Source organism: Pogonomyrmex barbatus, unplaced genomic scaffold (assembly GCF_055798465.1).
Source record: "Pogonomyrmex barbatus isolate J1 unplaced genomic scaffold, ASM5579846v1 scaffold4, whole genome shotgun sequence".
Classification (NCBI taxonomy): Eukaryota; Metazoa; Arthropoda; class Insecta; order Hymenoptera; family Formicidae; genus Pogonomyrmex; species Pogonomyrmex barbatus.
In genome coordinates this window covers 2,501,839-2,525,127 of record NW_028297138.1, presented here as the reverse complement: position 1 = coordinate 2,525,127, position 23,289 = coordinate 2,501,839, and the positions used below count along the sequence as shown (strand labels likewise).

The 23,289-nt window shown below is 43.9% G+C and overlaps 1 protein-coding gene and 2 pseudogenes across 4 annotated transcripts in view; 2 read left to right on the top strand and 1 right to left on the bottom strand.

Annotated features, from left to right (window-relative positions):
- LOC105423790 (transmembrane protein 114) overlaps nucleotides 1-23,289 on the top strand; it is a 517,194-nt gene that overhangs the window by 38,206 nt on the left and 455,699 nt on the right. The gene's annotated exons all lie outside the window — the stretch shown is intronic.
- LOC148935640 (uncharacterized) lies at nucleotides 1,710-5,593 on the top strand (annotated as a pseudogene).
- LOC148935639 (uncharacterized) lies at nucleotides 19,095-20,215 on the bottom strand (annotated as a pseudogene).

Sequence of the window (23,289 nt, the reverse complement as noted above, 5' to 3'; positions counted from 1 at the left end):
TACTATTTGGTACCTTAAAATGATCCAAAGCTGTCAAGTCGCGTAAATATTTGCTTTATATGAAACTTTTACAGCCTGTACTTACAAAACTATATATTGCTAGATTAGAAGGTTATATGAAGAAACAATGTTGAGTTCTTAGAATTAGACTTAGACACTTATTACGATTAGGGAAGTATCACAAAAATTTGTTCATATGTGTATCATATGTGTACAGAAATGTATGAGTGTATGTATATATATATAAATGTATCTATGTATGTGTAGATGTGTATATGTGTGAACGTTTTCGTCGGAGTTCGCTCGTCAGTTCAACATCCCCCTAAATGGCATCTCTGTGTTCAATTCCTTATGTAATCCTTGGATAGCACATATAATCATTCTGTAAGATAATATTTTATCAATTGCATTAACTTTCGACTTAATTTGTTATAAATGCTTTTAATCGATTTATATGGGTCCGCAATTTTTTGTCTAGTTTTTAATGTATAGTTTACATAAGAATTCTTTTCTATGATTACATATGGACTTATCCATAATCCAGTTTTTTTGATCTTCCGCGATGTAATGCTTCGTCATACAACAATACTTTGTCCCCTACTTTAAATTTTATTTCCTTCCCTTTTTTATCGTAGTATTCTTTTGCCTTTTGTTTTTCTTCTTTTAAATGTTCCTTTGCGATTTGATTTGTTGCTCGTAGCCATTCTTTTAGTTCCTGTGCGTAATTGTCGTAGGTATACGATAATTTTGGCGGGGTAATTAGGGTAACTTGGTGCCATAGACTAGTTCAAATGGCGTGTACCCCGTTGCCGTATATAGTATTGAAGATAAAAATTACGTACGATATCCATTCGTCCAATCTGTTTGATTAGCGTTTATATAATGGCGAAGGTACTCTATCAGTATTCGGTGCGTACGTTCAAGAGCTCCGTTACTTTCGGGATGATAAGTTGTTGTCTGTATTTTATCAATTTTCAATAGTTGACACATTTTTAAATATCTCACTTACAAAGTTAGTGTCTCGGTTAATATCCTTTCTGGTATTCCGTGTTCAAGATTTTAGTAATAAATTCTTTTGCGACTGTGGCGGCTACTTCTTAGAAATGGGTATTGCCTTATTAAATTTTGTTAGGCAATCTTGAAACGTTAATACATATTTGTTAGTTATAGTCAGAAGTCCTATGATATCCAAAGCACATTTTTCGAAGAGTTTTTTACGGGTGTCTCCGTAATTACTAAAGGTGTTTTTATTTTTTTCTTTAATTTATTCTTTTGACAATACTCGCATTTTGCGACGTATCTTTTCACATCCTTAGTGATGCCTAGCCAGGTATAATGCATTCGAATTCGATTTAAAGTACGCTCGATTCCTTGATGTCCTCTTATGGGCGCATCGTGATATTCGTATAATATTTGTTGCTTCTCTTCTTCGTTATATCTTTTACGGGGATTGAATTAGTTATCTCTTTGTCTCGTGTGACCGTCAATACATTTCTACTTAATACACTTACGAACTGCATAGCAGGGAATGCAGCATCATACTCGAATAGACATGGAATCTGGAAAAGGGGACAACGTTACGGCGTTTGAACTTAAAACCTCTGAAGGAAAGGAAACTTCTGACGAGCGGAACAAAGATTGAAATGATCTGAAGATTGATAATCGCAGATCCGAACGCGTGGACAAGTCTTTCCGAACGACGCAAGACAATGTCACAGATGACGAAAAGTGCACCCAAAGAGACGGAGGAACAAGAGATAATGGCTAGCACGTCAGTAAGGGAAGAGCGTGAAGAAGCATGGATGAGAACCATGGATGACGATGCCAAATCGTGCGGAATTAACTTTGTTGCGCAGAAAATGAGATCTTTGAAAAAGGGAGCGGCAGTTTCTTCAGGGAAATAGAAATTGCCCGTATTCCTTCAATAGTTTCAGCTGTGACGTCGAACGACAGCCCGGGCAGTGTCCGAAACATTAAGGAACTGTTGCCAGAATTTGATGCTACTAATAGTACCTTCTGGAAATGGAAATGCTAACTGGATCTTTTGAGAGATGCTCACCAGTTAGACAAAAATGCAATGAGAGTATTAATGATTAAAAGTCAAAGCCCTCTCTTGGTTCTACTCAAAGCCTGAGTATCTTACTATAGCTGTTGATGACCTCTTAATCGAAATGGGACGAATGTTTAATTTTAACGCCCAAGCAAATTCGCCCTGAGGAGGGAATTCGAGGCTTGCGTATGGAAACGGAAAGAATCTTTTAGTGATTATTATCACAGTAATTTTAGCAAATCAAATACCAGTAGCGGAGGACGAGCTTCTGGATCATATTATTGAAGGAATACAACAAATATATATCTACAAAATCAAGCATACCTAATAAATTTTCATTCTCGAGACAATATATTACGAACCTTTGAGAAAATTATCATTGAGCCGAAAGGGTATGGAAGGAGTATGGAAGGATCAGGCCTTAGATAACCTGTTGATAAAGGACCTCAATGACAGGAAAAAATTTTGAACAGTCTGAAAATCGCGGAACGAGAATCGGCAGCAGAGGTCCTTGGGGACACGAGCCAGTTATTCTTGCGATTCAGTGGAAGGATTGTCCCAATCGAGAAACTTTAACGACAACAAGGTCACCCGAGGATAACACAAGTTGCGCTGATGGACGTACCACAGAAGCTTCTTGCTCTCCCTAGACCTTACATGATCGCGGTAAAAATTTTAGCTAGCGGAAAATATGACATACAGTTTTAGACGTGATTACCGATTCTAGTTTCGCCAATAAGTTTAATTTTGAACAAGATAGTTTTGTGTTGCAGTCACCAATAAGTGGGAACCTTGAGCAATTTCATGATATAAATAGTTCGCCACTCAGAGTATGCGATGTTTTGATAGTGAAATAGAGATAATAATAATGAAATAGAGCTATAAAGCGCACAAGTTAAACTAAGATTTCGCGTCGTGCCGGACGACACAATGGTATATGATGTTTTGCTCGGTAGAGACCTTCTAATGTATCCGTCGTTACGAATTATATTAGGGAAAACCGTAGAAATTACGAATATTGACGAGATATGCGAAACAGACGAAATTATACATGTAGATTATGTTATAAAATCACCTAATGCGCGAGTTGAATTATAAATAAACCCGATATCTATATGAGATATCTATATGAGATAATGAAAAAATCCACAAGGCGTACGAAACACGCCTATATTAAACAGTAAAACAATATATTAAACGCGTAAAAGAGGAATCTTGCGCATCGATTTACAAAATGAGTATTGCCTTGAAACAACCTATCTATAAGTGCACAACTAGATTGTCGTTAGCCGATAAAGAAGGATTACAAAAGATTCTCGACAATTTGTTAAAAAGAAAAATTATCCGACATAGTAATTTGCTGTCCTATATACAAGTCCTATTGTTTTAATTAAGTTTAGTTTTAGTTAAGAAAAAAATGGCAATATACGAATATGTGTAGACTACCGCGAGTTGAATCGAATAATCGTACGTGATAATTTTCCCACTGAGCTTATTGATAATAATATTGACCACTTAAAAGACAAATGTACTTCATGACTCTGGACTTAAAAGACGGATTCCATCATGTAAAAATGAATGAATCGTCTATTAAATTTACATCATTTGTAATGCCGCGAGGTCAATTTGAACATCTCCGAATGCCATTCGGGTTAAGAAATGTGCCTCGTGTATTCCAATGTGTTGTTCATGCCGTTTTCGCACTACTGATTAGAAAAAATAAAATTTTGTTATATACGGATGATATTTTAATTGCGACAGAAGATATAACTGAACATATTAAGATTTTATCGGAAATTTTTAAATTAATAGGCAAGTATCACCTACAATTCCGAAAACGAAGTTTTTGAAACTCTAAAATGCACTTATCGCATAAACTGGTTTTAGCAATTTACTCGCCACAACTTGAAACCGAATTATATTGCGATGCTAGCGGGTTTAGTGGTATACTATTACAAAAGCAGAACGATGGTACTTGGCGGCCGATTTCGTTTTGGAGCCAACGAATAACTCCCGTAGAAAAGTATTACAGTTTTGAGCTCGAAGAATGTCTCGCGATAGTACGCCCTGAAACGATTTCACATTTATTTAGCTAGATGACAGTTTAAAATCATGACGGATTTGTGATAACTTCCGCTTAATGCTGAGCAAAAAAGACATGAATCCTAGAATCTCGCGTTGGGCCTTTCTACAAAATTACAACTTTGAAATAATCCATCATCCCGGGAAATGAATGGGCCATGTTGATGCATTAAGTCGGTGCTGTAGTGCGTTGGTGTTGGAAAGCAATATTTTAAAGCGAATATTGTCTATTCACTAAGATAGGGACGAAAACATTGTTAAAATACGATTTAGAAGACGGCGATGTTAAATACTATGAGTTACGCGATGGACTAGTATAACGAAAAGACAAAAATAAAAAATATTATTTTACAGTACTCAATGGATTCCAATATAATTAGAATATGCCACGATGATCACAATCACATGGGTGTTGACAAGATAATAGATAACATTATAAAAGTATATTGGTTTCCCTGAATGCGCGATAAAATCAAAGAATATATTGCAAATTACTTACAATGCATTGAGTTTTCACCGTCAAGCGGTAAGGCGGAAGGATACCTATATAATATTCCTAAAAATGATTTGCCTTTCAAAACAATACACGTCGACAAAACAATATACTTGGGCTCATTAAAAAAAAAAACGGGAAAAGGTCATCGATTTGTTAATAATAATCGATGTTTTCACAAAATTCATACGTATTTTCCATGTAAATTTACGAGTGAAGAAATGATAAAGCACCTTAATGATTATTTTTGTTCCTATAGTATCCCAACTCGTCTAATATCGGACAGAGCTATGTGTTTTACTTCCAATACATTCCGAGAATTCACGAAAATCAAAATAATTGAACACGCTCTAATCGCTGTCGACTGTTGCGAGGCAACCTAAATAAAGCAACCCGACCTCGCCGACTAGGATTCTGACTAACCCGAGAATTAAAATATGTAATTAAAATATGAATTAAAAATAAAGAATAATGCACGAACATGTTGACTGCAACCGATGTGCAATTCGGCTGACTCCGGCAACACGTGTCGAAATGCTTTAAACAATGTTTCGACACGAGGAGGCCGCGTAACAACGGACCGATAAAAGAGCGACGAGAATATCAGGCGAGGACTTAGACTCAGAGGCGCGGACGTACGAGTATCGACGCGTAGGATCGTAAGGAAGTGTGATACGACTGTGGTGGGTGACTCAAAATTAGCGAAGTCGGTTAAATAAAGTGTTTTATTTAACAATCAACGTGTGGTTGTGGCCCCCCCTTTCCCTCTTCCGACACGCATTCCCGAGTTGCGCCCGGAGCGGCACAACAGATTGGTGGCAACAATGGAATCCAAAGTGTCGGAACTGGAAGAAGACGCAGTCATCACAACCCTCTCGAGACGTCCTGGAATCTGAAAGGAAAAAAGGACACAAATTGAGAGCCAGTCGCGTCATCCAACAGGGACACCCAGTAGAGCAGTCAGCGAGCATATCAGCGGAGAAAGCGCCAACCTATCGCAACAGGCGAGCAAATGCTACAGCATGCAAATTGCGACCATAATGTAAGTCATACAGCATGCAAATTGCGACCGTAATGTAAGTCATACAGCATGCAAATTGCGATCGTAATGTAAGTCATAGAAAAGCGAACGCAATAGATATTAAGCAAAGCGGTAAAATAGATGTCGAACGAAGACATCAATTGAACATCCGTGGAGAGAAACGCGTCGTGATTATATAGCAATACAGGCCGCCGTGCGTTTATTGTTAGTCTGAGCTCTCCGAGCCCTGCACAAGCGCAAAACATGATTCACGTGCGTCGTAACTTAAACGATTATTATTCCGACGATAGCTTAGAGAGCCAAACGGAGTTACATCCGAATATTGTAATTGAACACGTATTCTCGCTCAGCGATATTAATAACAGTTTACTGCCGAGTAACGAGAAACGCGACGACGATTTACTACGCCCGACAGACACAAGATCTGACGTAAGTAACGATACGAACGCAAGCGATCGCGGAGTCATTTAGTTGACGAAGCAAAGCAAATGAGAATTTTAAATCAGTCACACTGGAAAATCGATCCAGAAACCTCGCGCGACTTGCGGGACATGATGCTCACCGAAATATTGGAAGGAATGCGAGCGTTACAGAACTATATGAGCCAGCTAGAAATGACAAATTACAATTGGGATACAGACGCGGGAATTAATGAATCGAGAGAAACTGGGCTATACGGACGTATGATGAACGTCCGGAACTCACGAGATCCCGTGAACGCGTACATGCGATTAAAAGAAGCTTGCGACATGATTCTGGAATTCGACGGAGCTTCGCACAAACTGCCGGAATTCCTAAGCGCGGCAACGTATGAAAAACACAAATCCAATAGAAGAAAGCTATTAGAAGCAATATGCACAAAATTAAAAGAGCCATGACCGATTTCCAAACGCGAGATATACCCGACTTTGCACAATTACGAGACAAAAATGAGAACTGGAAGTGTGCTATCTCAGCAAAAAGAGTACCACATATTTGCAGCTAGAATTTAATACATTGAAAGAAAAGTTGGGAGAATCAGCAAAAGCGTTCGAATTATGCACAGATAAATTAGCTGTGGAATTGTATGAATCCATGACCGAAGGATGACAAAACAGAATCGAAGAGAGCGATCTTAGAAACTATACAACAATAAGCCTTATATAACTTCGAATTAGGATTACAAGATGATATAAAATTACCAATGCGTGCGCAATATTACACGACGTTGCCAGACGCCGGCGCGAGCGCTGAGGAAAAATTTAAGGGACCAACGGAGAATTTTGGACGTCCGAAAGTGAATATACCCCACCCACCCGCGAGAATAGACTGCCGCAATGTCACAAATGCGGAAAAACAGAGCACCATGGCCGAGATTGCCGAACGAATAAATACAGGATCGATTCCCTCTACCACAACCAGACAGACAGCCATGTATAAACACAATGAGTAAATACTGTACGCACTGCAAGAAAGCAGGACATAATCGTGCAGAATGCTGGATACTTCACGATAAAATCGAAAAAAGCACTCGCCAAGTCAAAAATAATAATGCAAATAATAATGCGAATAAAACGCGAATAAATACAATGATAAAGACGAAACGAGATAAACCGCGAAGAGAGAGCTGACTCAGCGTCAAGCAGCAGTAGTGGTGATGAAGGCGACAGACCGAAGGCCAAGATTACGCGCACGGCTGAAAAGTATCAAGTAGCACAAGTAACGCGAGGAGAAGCGCGTAACGGGCTAGAATTGGTAACACTACCAATAAAAGAAATAAAAAAGGGTAAGGCAACTTTTCTGCTAGACACCGTTGCTATCGTCACCTTAATGAAAATTGGAAATTTTAAAAGCGAAACTCCGGTGCGTGAGAAACGCATTGAATTAATCGACATGACGGGACATAAGATCCACACGCTAGGAAAGGTGAAATTAATAATAAAATTAGGAAAAGAAGAAATTTGCCATTCAGTATACGGTGAGAGATGATTTTCCTATGGATTACGAAGGAATACTCAGAATTGATTTCCTAGCCAAACAAAAGGCAAGATGTGATCACGGAAAAAATATACTAAGTATCGGCAAAACAAATCTAAAATTGCAATCATATCAAAGAGTACTGCTGAAACCACGGAGTGAAACAATAATCGAAGCGTTTACCAATAGAAATCAAGTAGGGATAATAAGGTAAGAGCAACCGAGGTCGGAAGTATTTATCGGATGCTGTCTGGTGGATTCCAAGGAATTCACCTGTCCGAATATAATAAATATGACAGAAGAACCCGTTGAAATAAGCACACCGATGGTAAATTTAAAAGAAATAGAAGAGATAGAAACACAGCACTAAAAAGCTCAATAAGAAAAAGGACACTAAGACTATAAACGAAAGGAGAAAACGAATGCGAGAACAATTACGCATAGATCACTTCAACATTGAAGAGAAAGAAACATTGGAGCAAATATGTAATGATTATGGCGATATTTTATTTGGAAGGTGACTCACTCTCGCACACGACTGCGGTGCAACATAAGATCGCCACGCGCACGGATAGCGCACCGGTCAATGTCCGACCGTATCGCCTGCCCAAGAAGCATAAGGCGGAGGTGAATAAGCAGATAACGAAAATGCTCGAGGAAAAAATTATTCGACCAAGCACAAGTCAGTGGAACGCGTCAATATTGGTCGTCCCGAAGAAGGCCGATGTGTCCGGAATACCTAAACTACGCATAGTCGTAGATTTCCGGAAACCAAATAATTTAACGGAGGAGACTCGTTTCCGTTACCGAATATTACGGACATCTTCGACCAGCTCGGAAATGCGAAATACTTCTTGACGCTAGATCTCGCGGATGCGTTATCATCAATGCACGACAAAGATAAAAGCAAAACGGCTTTCTCCACGTCATACGGGCATTACGAATTTAATCGAATGCCTTTCGGGTTAAAAAATATGCCCGCCACGTTTCAGCGATTAATAAATTCGGTATTAACGGGAATACAGGGCATAAGATGCCTTGTATAGTATTTAGATAACATCATTTACGGATCAAATTTAAAGGAGCATGATAAGCGACTAATCGAAGTGTTCCAAAAATTGAAAAACTATAATTAAATTATAATCTGAAATTACAGCCGAGCAAATGTGAATTTTTAAGAAAAGAGATGACATATTTAGGTCACATTATTTCGGAAAACGGTATAATTCCGGATCCATCAAAAATAACGGCTGTAACAAACTTTCCAGTATATCCAGAATAACAATCCGGTGCGAAAACTACTGGTGAATTGGCGTGCACCAAACAGCATAAGAAAAATTAAATAGAATAAGGAAGTGTAATATGATTCTCGAACTTTTCAGAATAATGGCCATACAATAGTACTTATGCAGCGCCGAGGCAGACGCCGCCATACGTGCTGAAAAAATTTTAAAACACGCCAGGCATCTATTTCGAAGAAACAGGATCGATAAACCAGGTGCAAATGATCTGGAAATTAATAATCAAACTGGATCAATGCGCTAGAAAAAAAAACACGACAGATGGAAAACTACCTGGATCAAACCAGTGAGCGATGCAAGAGCATCATCGGACTCGTCCAATTTATGTATAAAAACATAATGCAAATAATACAAAAAGACAATGCAAAATTAACACAGTTGTTAACGCGAGAACTATCTACTACACTAGAGACAGCAAAAGGACTGATAAACGCGATTGATGTGATAAGCAAAACGTTATTCGGCACCATGGATGTCGAGAACGAAAAACATCTCAATGAACAAATACAAATGCTGCAAGAAAACCAACAGACCTTACAACACGTGGCGAAAACTCAGATCAAAATTATCAATGTCAATAGGGCACATGGATGCATTGGAAAAAACGGTTAGTCACAACGAAAATATACTGCGGAATGTCACGGCACGGATGGAATTGCAGCTTCCAAAATATACGCAAGCGAGGACATGGAGGAAAACTTATTAATATTGCGGACAATAATGACGGACCTCACAAAAGACGTAGAAAACACAATCGATTATTTATCACTGACTAAAAACGGGATAGTATACGCGCGGCTATTACCGTTGGAAACGCGCGATCATAATAGAGCTGCGAGAAGCAGCGACCCAATTGACCGAAGGTCTACATTTTCCATTTACAATACGGGTGGAAAACTGGCGTATGATCGAAAAATACATATTAGGTGTACAAAAAAGTTCTGAGCTTTTTTTGTAAAATTCAATCTTTATTTAAAAACAAACAAAAAAATATTAAACAGCGAAATATTCCCCGTTTGCATCAACAATCTTTTGCCATCTTTTGGGTAGCTTGCGAATTCCTTGACGGTAGAAGCTCACCGGCTTCGAAGCGATAAAGTCATCAATGCATTTTCGTATCTCTTCAAATCTCACGAAATGTGTATCATCAAATGATGCTGCAGCGACCGGAATAAGTAGTAATCGAAAAGCGCCATGTCTGGGCTATACGCCGCGGGAGAAGTTCCCAGCCTAACGCAAAGATATGGTCCTGAGTCGCTTTTGCAATATGTGGTCGAGCATTGTCATGAAGCAAGATCACTTTATGACGTCCTTGGCCAGTAAATGGCCTCTTTTCTTCTAATGCATCGCTCAAATTGGTCAACTGTTGTTGGTAGCGGACTGCCGTGATTGTTTCACCCGGTTGTGACAACTCGTAATACAACACACCTTTCCAATCGCACCAGATACAGAGCAAAACCTTCTTGGCGTGGATATTGGGCTTTGGCGTCGATGTCGAAGGTTGACCAGAGTCAACCCATGATTTTTTACGTTTAGGATTATCATAAAGAATCCACTTTTCATCGCCTATAATGATTTTGTGCAGAAAATCTTTTTTCCGGAACTTTGAAAACAAAGTGAGTGCAGTGTCACGCCGACGATTTTTGTTGTCTTCGGACAATTCATGCGAAACCCATCTGCCTTCCTTCTGAACCTTTCCTATCGTATGTAAACGTACGGAAATGGTTTGCTGCGTAACGTCAAGCTGTTCTGCAAGCTCCTTTTCAGTTTGCGCAGAGTTTATATCCAGCAGTGCTTGCAATTCGTCCGTTTCAATCTTTTGAGGACGTCCAGCACGCGGTTCATCTTCAAGACTGAAATCTCCTTGGCGAAATTTTTGATACCATCTTTTACATGTATGACTTACAGCGTTCTCTCCATATGCAGCACAAATCAGTGGCTTCAGCAGCATTTTTCTTCAGATGAAACGCGAAATGGATGGGAAATCGAATATGCTCTTTTGTTATTGCCATCGTGAACACTACTGATTTTTGAGGTTATGTGCATCAAACGCCAAACCGTTTGGCATTTTAGAAGGCCAAATGTCAACGCTTTGAAACCGCAAAAGGGCAGGAAGATATATAAAATTTAAATTGTTATTTCGGTTGTATGAAATTTAAAGCTCAGAACTTTTTTGTACATCTAATAACATTAGTAACGAAGCGACAATCGACGAGATATATACAGATACAATTACCAGACTTTAATTTAACGCTCACGCCGCGCGACAGCGGAATTAATCAACCGATAAGAAATATTAAGTTACAACCAATGATAAAGAATCCACTCGAACTCGCTAGGCTACGCATATTAAAAGACGAACAAACAAGTAGACGAAAATATGTATACATTCAGAAATAGCCATTTTGTATATCCGATTAGCTTTAATAGATTAATAATAATTGTAATCGCTACCGTTATACGTTATACGTTATATAATAATTGTAATTGTAAGAAAAAAGACAGATTGCTACAAAGAACCCTCCGTCGTAACACCAAAGGTTTGCGACGAAGCAATGATGTATTAAAAGCAAATGTAAAACAAATGTAAAAATAGATGTACAAAACAAAATAATAACTCATGTAAAACTTAACTATAAGATTAGCATAAGCATTGCATACTGCGTCTCGAAAGATTATTATACGACTAGTATAAGCGCTAAGCTAAAAGAAAACTCCCCCTCATTTTCTTTTTCCAAGGGGGGAAGGATGCTGCGAGGCAACCTAAATAAAGCAACCCGACCTCGCGACATCGCCGACTAGTCAGAATTCCAAGAATTCTGACTAATTCGAGAATTAAAATATGTAATTAAAATATGAATTAAAAAATAATAAAGAATAATGCGCGAACGCGTCTACTGCAACCGATGTGTAATCCGGTTGACTCTAACAACACGTGTCGAAACACTAACGCATCACCTACGTTTCGACACGAGGACGCACTGAGGTCGCATAACAGCGGATACACCGATAAAAGAGCGACGAGAGTATCAGGCGGAGGCTTAGAATCAGAGACACGGACTTACGCGTACCGACGCGTAGGATCGTAAGGAAGTGTGATACGACAGTGGTGGGTGACTCGAAATTAGCGAACACCCAGTCGATTAAATAAAGTGTTTTATTTAATAATCAACGTGTGATTGTGGCCCCCCTTTCCCTCTTCTGATACGCACTCTCGAGTTGCCTGGAGCAACACAACACGGCACTCCAAGGCCGTCGAAAGGCAAGTTGAAAAATACAATCGCGTTATTACACAAATGTTGGCCAAACTTAGTGAGACACTTTCCAAATGGGATCGTGTGCCAGAACAAATCGAATATGCTTTTGTCGCGCGACTAAAAAAACGCCGGCTCATCTACTTTTGGCACTGCACAGAGAGGAGAGATAAACGACCGGATACGTGAAATAATCACTCAAAAGAAACATATAGATCGCAATCTTGAAGAGATTAGAAAATTGGCTAAGTTAAATATCGAAAAATCGCAACGGGAAAATGCGAAGCGATATAATTTACGGCGAAAACCAACACGTACATATAAGATAGACGATTACATAGAAATCCATAACACGGATGCTACACCAGGAGTTAATAAAAAATTTGTGCCGTTATTTAAAAGACCATATATAGTTAAAAAGGTGTTAGACCGAGACCGATTTGTTATCATCGACATAGACGGCTTTCAATACAACGACCTTATACCGATGTAATCGCACCTGATCAAATGCATCCGTACATATATTCATAATAATTTTAAGCCCAAATAAAAAACTTTACTACGTCAGATATAAGAACGTCATTATACATTGAATACTTCATCTTACATTAATCATTAAATAATTTTACATTTCATTTTATGTTAATTTCAAGTCAGCTTTAGCTTAGCACTTGACGGGGACGCGCAAGAATGGCCGAACTGTAGGTGACGGAGTACGACTCGTATTCAGACCGCTGTGTTTTATCTCGCCGCGACTCCTTTTGTTTATATTCTACGCCGCGATTATTGATGTCAGTGACATCGCTTGTAAAAAGAGAAAGAAGGCGGGCAAAACTGCATGCCTGCGTCTGACGACACAGTCAGTCCTCAGCAAGCTCTCGAAGAGATCGGATGTATTTTAAATAAATTCTGTGTCCGTTATCTGACATATTTCCTAATCTCAGACCATTCTCATGCTGTCGCCTACACTCTATTCATCGACAAATTAAAGTACAAGATTGTGTTATTTACAATCCTCTATAGATGTCTATAGATTATGAAAACAATAAGGTAAGAAATGATCAGAAATATTTTTGAAACTTCAAAGTCACAATTATGCCAAAATGTTTGTTTTAAATAAACATATATAAATCCTTAATTTAAAGTCCGTATGATGAAAAATAAAAATTTTTTAAATGGAGGCCAAAAAATTAAAAATGGTTTAAAATACAAAATTGTTATTTACGATTTATGTGTGAGAGAGAGCGAAAGAAAACGAGAAAAAATGAGAGAGAGCAAGGAAGACAGGAAAAGTGAAATTATGAAAAAATGGAGAGAGAAAGGGAGAGAGCAGAGATCGGAGGGCAGGTGGCAGTTGGCGGGTGGCCGGCGGAGTGCGAAGAGCGGAGTGCTGAGAGCAGAGAGCGGAGAGTGGAGAGAGAGAGAGAGAGAGAGAGAGAGAGAGAGAGAGAGAGAGAGAGAGAGAGAGAGAGAGAGAGAGAGGGGCGCGCGCGAAAGAGAGGCGGCAAGGAGGCAAGGAAAAATTGTGAAAGAAGAGATTGTGAAAGAGTGAAAGAAAACGAGAGAGAGATGAAGAATGCGAGAGAGAATGGGAGAGAACAATAAAGGGCCAAAAGAGAACGAGGGAGAGCGAGGAAGAGTGAAAGAAAACGAGCGACCACGGAGATGAGGGAGACATTTCTTAAATGAAAATTTTTACATTTCAACTTTTACACGTTAATATTTCCGTCTATGGGGCACATAGAAAAAAGATAGAAAGATTTTTTAGATATAATACTTTCCCAAGTTATCGATAGAACATACGAGTAATCGATCCAGCCGTTTTTGCGATCTGATAATCTTAGATACTCGTAATTGAAGCGCTCACGTAAAGATATATATGTATACATACACGATTGGTGTCTCGCCCGTGTTTCGCGCTCGCGCCTTGGCACGATCCAAAACCGTGTATCTTAATAACTGCTCTTGAAAAATAAAATCGAAGTAGTACGTATCTTTGTATTCACATTGAAGAATCTTTTTATTCTAATTCAAGTGACAATAACGCTTCTTTTTAAAAAGTAATTCTTTTTAAAAAGTAACAATATAAAATTGCCCAATTTATTACCTACTTCAACTGAAATAATATGTAACACAAATGATGTAATACAACATCTAACACAAATAATAGCAGCTTTTATTCTACCTTAAGGGTATCCTAAAGTGACGGGAATTACCGACATATTACAGTGCACCAAAGAACTTTTTATTGACTTGACAGATTGCAAAATCCTTTCAGGCAATTAAAACGTACAAAAAGAATATGCGGGACGATCGATTTAACGAGTAAATAAGAAAAAAATTAAAAAATTCACTTAATTTTAGCTCGTATAATTGTCACATCAGATCTTCGTTTCTTTAATAGAAAAATTCTACAGCTCGTATATACAAAATGAGTGCGTTCCGCATTTCGGACTAAATGAACAAACAATACTGTTGTGTCGTGGTGCGCTGGTATTGTGTGTATATGTGTACAAGCGGATTTGGCGTTCAGACTCGATGATCCTCTTTGCGAAGCTCCCGCCAGTGCACGTTCGAGCGAAGCGAAAAATGGCGACAAGTGAGAGGGGAATAGGAGGTTGTCGTGCAGGTTCCCAAGATCCAAGTGAGGCGCTGTTTAAAGAATCATTGTATATATTTTCCCTCCATGTCATTACAAGAGAATAAATGTGTCACGGGCGCGACGCGGGGGTTTGCGTCCCCCGAGTGGTCGGCGCGCGGCTCGGTGTGGATGACTCGCGTGGCTCCTTGCGGAGGCGCTGTGCCCGCCTCTCGCGGGCATCAGCCCCGCCGTGGTGCGTGGACCTGGCGCGGGTAGGCAGCGGGTTTCCACCGTGCTGCGGAACCTCCGTCTGCGTGGTGATGTTGTAGGAGGCTGGTCGGTGATCTCGTCGGGGCGTCCGAGCAACTATATCCCCGAGGTCGAGTGGGACGAGGCGTCACAGGTGCCTGCAGTCCTCTCGACGCTGCCCAAGAAGGCTTGGAGTAGGCGGGCGGTGATGCGCCGCAATCTGCGGCGAGATCCTCCGCGGCGGTGCAGACGGCTCGCTGAATGGACCCCTGCAAGCCGGGAAGTTTATGGAACGGCCCGGCGTAGGCGGGCAGGTCCGTGAGACTGAGCTCGGCCGCGGCGGTGTCTGCTGTGCTGGCCCTGACGTATGGCTGTCCCCTGAGGAAGACGATGTCGAGAGGGCACCAAATAAAGCCGCCAACTGCTCCTCCCTGGAGGTCGGGGGGCGTCGGTTGCTCCTCACCGCAGGCGGCGCAGGCTCTGGCCGGCGCGGAGTCGCCGACGGTCCGAGATGAGTTGGTGCCGAGGTGTCTCGCAGTCCTCCCGGCCGGTGAGATGTCCGCTCGGCGCTGGTCCCGGTGGCAGCAAGGGTGAATCTCCCCGCGGTGATCGCTGCCAGCAGGTTGCTCGGACACGGGCGGATGCGGCCACGAAGTCGGCAGCGGTGAAGGGGCGGTCCCGACTTGGCGAAGTCCTGGTCCCGGGGCTGCGTGCTCCGGTGGCGTCCCTGCAGTGTGGCGCTCCTCCGGTGACAAGAAAAGCGGCGCGGTCGGTCGCTTCTTGGCGGGTGTACCGAGAGTCACGTCCAACGGCGTGCTCGGCCGCTGAAGTGAACTCCAGTGAGAGGAGACACGGCGTGTGCGGCCGCGTCGTAGGGTCAAGGAAGTCCTCGATGGCATGCGCGACCACTGAGGGGGGAATACGACCAGTAGTGGTCGATAACGCCGGCCGTACCAAAAGGGCCGTATAATGACCGCAAGCGGTCAGTCCTCAGTGCTTACTTAAGCCGTGCGCGGGCTCCAGTGCGCACTGAGGGGGTAGTGCCGAACGGTGGTGCTGGCCGCTCTTATATAGCGCCACGAACCGATTCTGCGCACGAGTGAACGATCGAGCGGTTGACCATCTCGTGGCAAGCGCGCGGATTACTCCCGTGGGCGGGCCCATAATGTCGGCGCGTGGCAGCGCGCGACGGCGCGCGCCGGCGCGCTTGTCGTTGGGCTGGAGTGGCAGTGACCGCCACAGGACCCCCCCTGTGAGTGACGGAGTCCATTAAGTGATGTATCGTTGTGGGAAACGGACTCGCCTTCCCGATCGGGTAGTGGTCTCTGCCGTTGCTCGTGCCATTGGTTGTGGTGTTGTTGATGGCTCCGGGGCGACGCTGGTTGGTCGTCTCCTTGCCTGAGGATACGCCGGCTTAAGGCGGTCGAGACGGTGATTGGGTTGCCTCGGACTTGTAGTTGATAGGTCTTGTCGGTTCGACTCACCCACTTGGTAAAGTCCTTCGTACGATGGTTGGAGGATGCCCTTAGGTCCGTCGTGCCGGAGGAAAACGAAGTCGCATGTTCGCAAGTCTTGATGCACGAATGGTTGTTGCGCAGAGTGGTTAAATCCTTCTTTCGGGCGTAATGCGTCAGTGAGTAGCCGCAGTGCCCTGAGCCAATCAGCTTCGGCCTCTGGTTGCGGGTTGCTCGATTCGGTGAGGAATTGTCCAGGTAGGCATAGGGATTCCTCGTATACCATCTCCGCGATGATAGTGTGGAGATCCTCCCTGAAAGCTGCTCGTATGTCAAGAAAGATAGTTGGCAGTTCTTCTGTCCACCGCGGATTGGCTCTGCAGCGAATGGCGGCTTTGAGTTGGCGGTGGAAGCGTTCCACTATGCCATTGGCTTGTGGATGGTATGCTGTGGTGCGATGATGTGTGGTACCAGTCAATTGATTGAAGAGCTGTGACTCGAACTGCCTTCCCTGGTCGGTTATGATTCTCAAGGGAGTGCCGAATCGACAAATCCATCCGTTGTAAAAGGTGCGGGCAACTGTTTCTGCTTCTTGATTGGCCATGGGGAAGGCCTCGGGCCACCGAGTGAATCTATCCATGCATGTGAGGCAGTATCTCTGGCCTTGCGATATTGGTAGGATAACGATGTCGAGGTGTATGTGCTCGAACCGTCTGCTAGAAGGTTTGAATGTTCCCCATGGGCTGTTTGTGTGTCTGGTGATTTTTGATTTCTGGCACTCAAGGCATGTTTTCGCCCAATTGCGGATGTCCTTGTTCATGTCTGGCCACACGAATCGTTGAGCTACCAATTTAGTTGTTGCCTTGATTCCTGGGTGCGCTAGCTGATGTACTGTCAGGAATGCCGTTCGCCTGAAGTCTTTTGTGAGGTACGAACGTGGTGTATCCGTTTGCGTGTCGCATCATAATTGAAGCGCAGTCCCAAGTATTTTGACTTTTTGAAGTTGCAGCCCGTGTTTGTTGGTTTTGAAATTTTCTATTTCCGGATCGGTCTCTTGTGCGTCTGCTAGCGTAGTGAAATCGATTATCGATTGTATAGTTTCCAATCTGGACATGGTGTCTGCGGCTATGTTTTTGCTGCCAATTACATGCTCTATTCTGGTTGTGAACTGGCTGATGTAATTGAGGTGTCGGAACTGCCTTGGAGTACATTTGTCCGGTTTTTGTCGGAAGGTGAATGTAAGAGGTTTGTGGTCTGTATATATGACGAAGTCTTTGGCTTCAATCATATGTCGGAAATGCTTGATCGCCAAGTAGATAGCCAGTAGTTCTCTGTCGAAAGCACTGTAACGAGTCTCAGTGGGAGAGAGTTTCTTGGAAAAGAAAGCCAGTGGTTGCCAATCTTCCTCCCATTTTTGTTGGAGGGCTGCTCCGACGCTGGATTCTGATGCGTCGGCGAAGATTGCTAGTTTGCCTGTTAGGATGTGCTAACAGTGTGACTTGCGTTAGATCTTTATTTGATTGTTTGAATGCTTGTTGCGCTTGATGAGACCATTCAATGGGTTGCTTGCCTTTCTTGTTGGCGAGCAAGTCGTTGAGTGGAGCCTGTGTTGCTGCTGCTCTTGGTATGAATCTCCAGTAGAAATTCATCATACCAAGCGTCGAAGTTCCTTGGCGGTCTTCGGAGGCTGGACTCTTTGGATGGCCTCAATGCGAGAGGGGAGTGGTTGAGTGCCCTCTTTGGTGATGAGGTATCCGAGGAACTCGACTTGCTTCTTTCTGAATTGGCACTTGGATGGATTGATGACGATGCCATGCGTGCTGAGTCTCTGGAAGAGCGTTTGAAGATGCTGTAGGTGCTCTTCCTCTGATCGTGAAGCGACGAGGATGTCGTCGATGTACGTGAAGTAGAATTCTAGTCCTCTGAGTGCTTCGTCCATAAAGCGCTGGAAAGTTTGAGCGACGTTGCGTAGCCCGAATGTCATGTACGGGAACTCGTATAGTCTGAAGAGAGTGGTAATGGCCGTCTTCGGTATGTCTTCTCCAGCGATTGGGATTTGGTGGTAAGCTCTCACCAAATCAATCGTGAAATAAATGCCTGTGCCTTCGAGAGCTTGTGCGAAATCATGGATGTGGCGAATCGGGTATGCGTCCGGGACTGGTCTGGCATTTAACGCCCGATAATCCCCGCATGGGCGCCACTCTTCGTTTTTCTTGGGCATCAGGTATAGTGGTGATGCCCAAGGACTAGTTGAAGGGCGAGCTATGTCTAGCTCGAGCATCTTGTCGAATTCCTTCTTTGCTATCGTGAGCTGGTCTGGAGCCAGTCTGCGCGGCCTGCAAGTCACCGGTGGTCCCGGTGTGGTCGCTATGTAATTCTGCGTTTGGTGCTTTGCCTCGATTGGTTAGCCTTCAGGGCGCGTGATTTCCTTGAACTGCGATAGAAGTTTGTGGTATGGAGTAAATTCCTGGACGGTTTTAATTTGCACCGTGTCGTCGCTTGCCTTGCCCCGAATTGCTAAGCCCGTCGTCTGGTCGATGAGACGTTGGTTGGCGAGGTCGACCATTAGATTGAAGTATGTTAGGAAGTCGGCTCCAATTATCGGCTTATCGAGATTAGTTACGATGAATCTTCAGGTGAAGGCTCTTCTGGGTCCGAGATTCAACATGATTGTTTCTATGCCATACGTGTTAATCGTGGTGTTGTTGGCAGCTGTGAGAGTATATGAGGACTTGTTGCATGGTCCACGAAGAAGTTTGCGTGGGAATACGCACAAGTCCGCTCCCGTGTCCACGAGGAAATCGATCTTTGTGTTGACGTCGGTGACATGCAGGCGTGTTTTTTGGCTCGTGCCGAGTACCGCCTTTACTTGGCGAGTCGTGGCGTTTCCCTGTATAGTGTGTGAACAGGGTGCTTCGCATTTGCGGGCTGCTGTACCGAATCGCCGATGGTACCAGCATTTCGTATTAATGTTCCCTCTTTCGGCTGATCTTGATCGAGATCGATTCCGTGAGGACTCTCTGTCTTGCATGGTTCAATTGTAAGCTCATGCGTTCTATGGTGCGCGTAAGGGTTGTGACCTGTTGTTGCAATTCGTCTTGTTGAATGCGCATTTGTGCAAGTTGTACTTGCATATTATAGTCGGCTGGCGTGTTGCTCCGCGTGTTGTTTCAGCTACTTGTAGTGCAGGGTCTCTGGTAGCGTCCAAAATAGCGTCTGCCATTTCGGCGAGGTGGTCCAGAGTGTCTTGGGTTTTGCTGACGAGATGTGGCTTGAGAAAGGTCGGAAGGCGGCTGAGCTGGTGGTCCTTACGACCTGTTCGCCCACGGCTTTTCCGGCTAGGTTGCGTAGATGTCGCAGGAACTGCGATGGTTTGCGGTCGTCTATTTCTTCATGCTCGAGTAGCTGCCTTGTTTTGTGCTCCTGTGTTGCGCTCAGGCGTTTTATTAACTCGGTGCGTAACGTTTCGTACTGCCTTTCCTCAGGAGGATTCATAACTATGTCGCGTACTTCCATGGTGTATTGCGGACCAAGTGCTGTGAATGCGTGGCGGAATTTTGTTTCTTCCATTGTGATGCCTGCTGCTTGGAAATTGCAGTCCAGGACACTGAACCATAGTTCTGGATCGGCTGGTGTGAATTCCGGAATTCTCATCGCTCCCCTGTTGACCTCTTGTGCGTAGGGTGATTGCGCTTCTACAGTCGCTTCCGGTATGTCGCTGATCGTGGGTTGTGGTATTGTTTGCCGGCGCATGTCTGTTTGTTTCCTTTCTCTTTTTCTTTTTTTTTCTTTTTTTTTCTCTATTTTATTTTGTACTTGCTTGCTGAGTGTGGGAAGTTATGACTTTTCCTGGGAAGTCGGGGGTCACCAATGTGGTGGTGCGCTGGTATTGTGTGTATATGTGTACAAGCGGATTTGGCGTTCAGACTCGATGATCCTCTTTGCGAAGCTCCCGCCAGTGCACGTTCGAGCGAAGCGAAAAATGGCGGCAAATGAGAGGGGAATAGGAGGTTGTCGTGCAGGTTCCCAAGATCCAAGTGAGGCGCTGTTTAAAGAATCATTGTATATATTTTCCCTCCATGTCATTACAAGAGAATAAATGTGTCACGGGCACAACGCGGGGGTTTGCGTCCCCCGAGTGGTCGGCGCGCGGCTCAGTGTGGATGACTCGCGTGGTTCCTCGCGGAAGCGCTGTGCCCGCCTCTCGCGGGCACCAGCTCCGCCGTGGTGCGTGGATCTGGCGCGAGTAGGCAGCGGGCTTCTACCTGCTGCGGAACCTCCGTCTGCGTGGTGATGTTGTAGGAGGCCGGTCGGTGATCTCGTCGGGGCGTCCGAGTGACTATATCCCCGAGGTCGAGTGGGACGAGGCGCCACGCGTGCCTGCAGTCCTCTCGACGCTGCCCGAGAAGGCTTGGAGTAGGCGGGCGGTGATGCGCCGCAATCTGCGGCGAGATCCTCGTCCGCGGCGGTGCAGACGGCTCGCTGAATGGGCCCCTGCGAGCCGGGAAGTTTATGGAACGGCCCGGCGTAGGCGGGCAGGTCCGCGGGACTGAGCTCGGCCGCGGCGGTGTCCGCTGTGCTGGCCCTGACGTATGGCTGTCCCCTGAGGAAGACGATGTCGAAAGGGCGCCAAATAAGGCCGCCAACTGCTCCTCCCTGGAGGTCGGGGGGCGTCGGCTCCTCACCGCAGGCGGCGCAGGCTCTGGCCGGCGCGGAGTCGCCGACGGTCCGAGATGAGTTGGTGCCGAGGTGTCTCGCAGTCCTCCCGGCCGGTGAGATGTCCGCTCGGCGCTGGTCCCGGTGGCAGCAGGGGTGGATCTCCCCGCGGTGATCGCTGCCAGCAGGTTGCTCGGGCACGGGCGGATGCGGCCACGAAGTCGGCGACGGTGAAGGGGCGATCCCGACGTGGCGGCGAAGTCCTGGTCCCGGGGCTGCGTGCTCCGGTGGCGTCCCTGCAGTGTGGCGCTCTTTCCGTGACAGGAAAAGCGGCGCAGTCGGTCGCTTCTTGGCGGGTGTACTGAGAGTCACGTCCAACGGCGTGCTCGGCCGCTGAAGTGAACTCCAGTGAGAGGAGACACGGCGTGCGCGGCCGCGTCGTAGGATCAAGGAAGTCCTCGATGGCGTGCGCGACCACTGAGGGGGGAATACAACCAGTAGTGGTCGGTAACGCCGGCCGTACCAAAAGGGCCGTATAATGACCGCAAGCGGTCAGTCCTCAGTGCTTACTTAAGCCGTGCGCGGGCTCCAGTGCGCACTGAGGGGGTAGTGCCGAACGGTGATGCTGGCCACTCTTATATAGCGCCACGAACCGATCCCGCGCACGAGTGAACGATCGAGCGGTTGGCCATCTTGTGGCGAGCGCGCGGATCACTCCCGTGGGCGGGCCCATAATGTCGGCGCGTGGTAGCGCGCGACGGCGTTGGACCGGAGTGGCAGTGACCGCCACACTATATTTTTGGACTTATGATTGAAAGCTTAGAAAAAATGTGTAACACTTGAACAGATTGTATGATTTTACGCGTATATATATATATATATATATATATATACGCTTGGTGTAGGTATAAAATGATAAGTAGAACAGTAATTGTATTATAATTGACAGATCTTACAATAGATGACGCTGTAAAGGAAAGACAAGGACAAACGATCTATAAGATCAATAAAACATTCAATAAGCTTGTTAGAATAAAGTAAATTTAATTTTTTATCGATTTTCGTTAAATCGATCATCCTGTACTTTTTTTGTGCTATGTTTCAATTGCACGAAAGGATTTTGCAATCTGTAAAGCCAATTCAAGTATTTATGCCGGTTGTAATATGTCGATAATCCCGTCAGTATTTTCAATAAACAGTCAACATATAACTTTGTATTTTTACTTTATATATATATATATATATATATATATATAATATATATATATATATATATATTAGGTGTACAAAAAAATTCTAAGCTTTTTTTTGTAAAATTCAATCTTTATTCAAAATCAAACAAAAAATATTAATCAGCGAAATATTTCCCGTTTGCATCAACGACCTTTTGCCATCTTTCGGGTAGCTTGCGAATTCCTTGACGATAGAAGCTCACCGGCTTCGAAGCGATAAAGTGATCAATGCATTTTCGTATCTCTTCAAATCTCACGAAATGTGTATCAGCCAAATGATGCTGCAGCGACCGGAATAGGTAGTAATCGAAAAGCGCCATGTCTGGGCTATACGCCGCGTGCGGGAGAAGTTCCCAGCTTAACGCAAAGATATAATCCTGAGTCGCTTTCGCAACATGTGATCGAGCATTGTCATGAAGCAAGATCACTTTACGATGTCCTTGGCCAGTAAATGGCCTCTTTTCTTCTAATGCATCGCTCAAATTGGTCAATTGTTGTTGGTAGCGGTCTGCCGTGATTGTTTCATCCGGTTGTAACAATTCGTAATACAACACACCTTTTCAATCCCACCAGATACATACCAGAGCAAAACCTTCTTGGCGTAGATATTGGGCTTTGGCGTCGATGTCAAAGATTGACCAGGGTCAACTCATAATTTTCTACGTTTAGGGTTATCATAAAGAATCCACTTTTCATCGCCGTAATGATTTTGTGCAAAAAATCTTTTTTCCGGAACTTTGAAAGCAAAGTGAATGCAGTGTCACGCTGACAATTTTTGTTGTCTTCGAACAATTCATGCGGAACCCATCTGCCTTCTTTCTGAACCTTTCCTATCGTATGTAAACGTTCGGAAATGGTTTGCTGCGTAACGCCAAGTTGTGCTCTGCAAGCTCTTTTTATATATATATATATATATATATATAAAATATTAGGTGTACA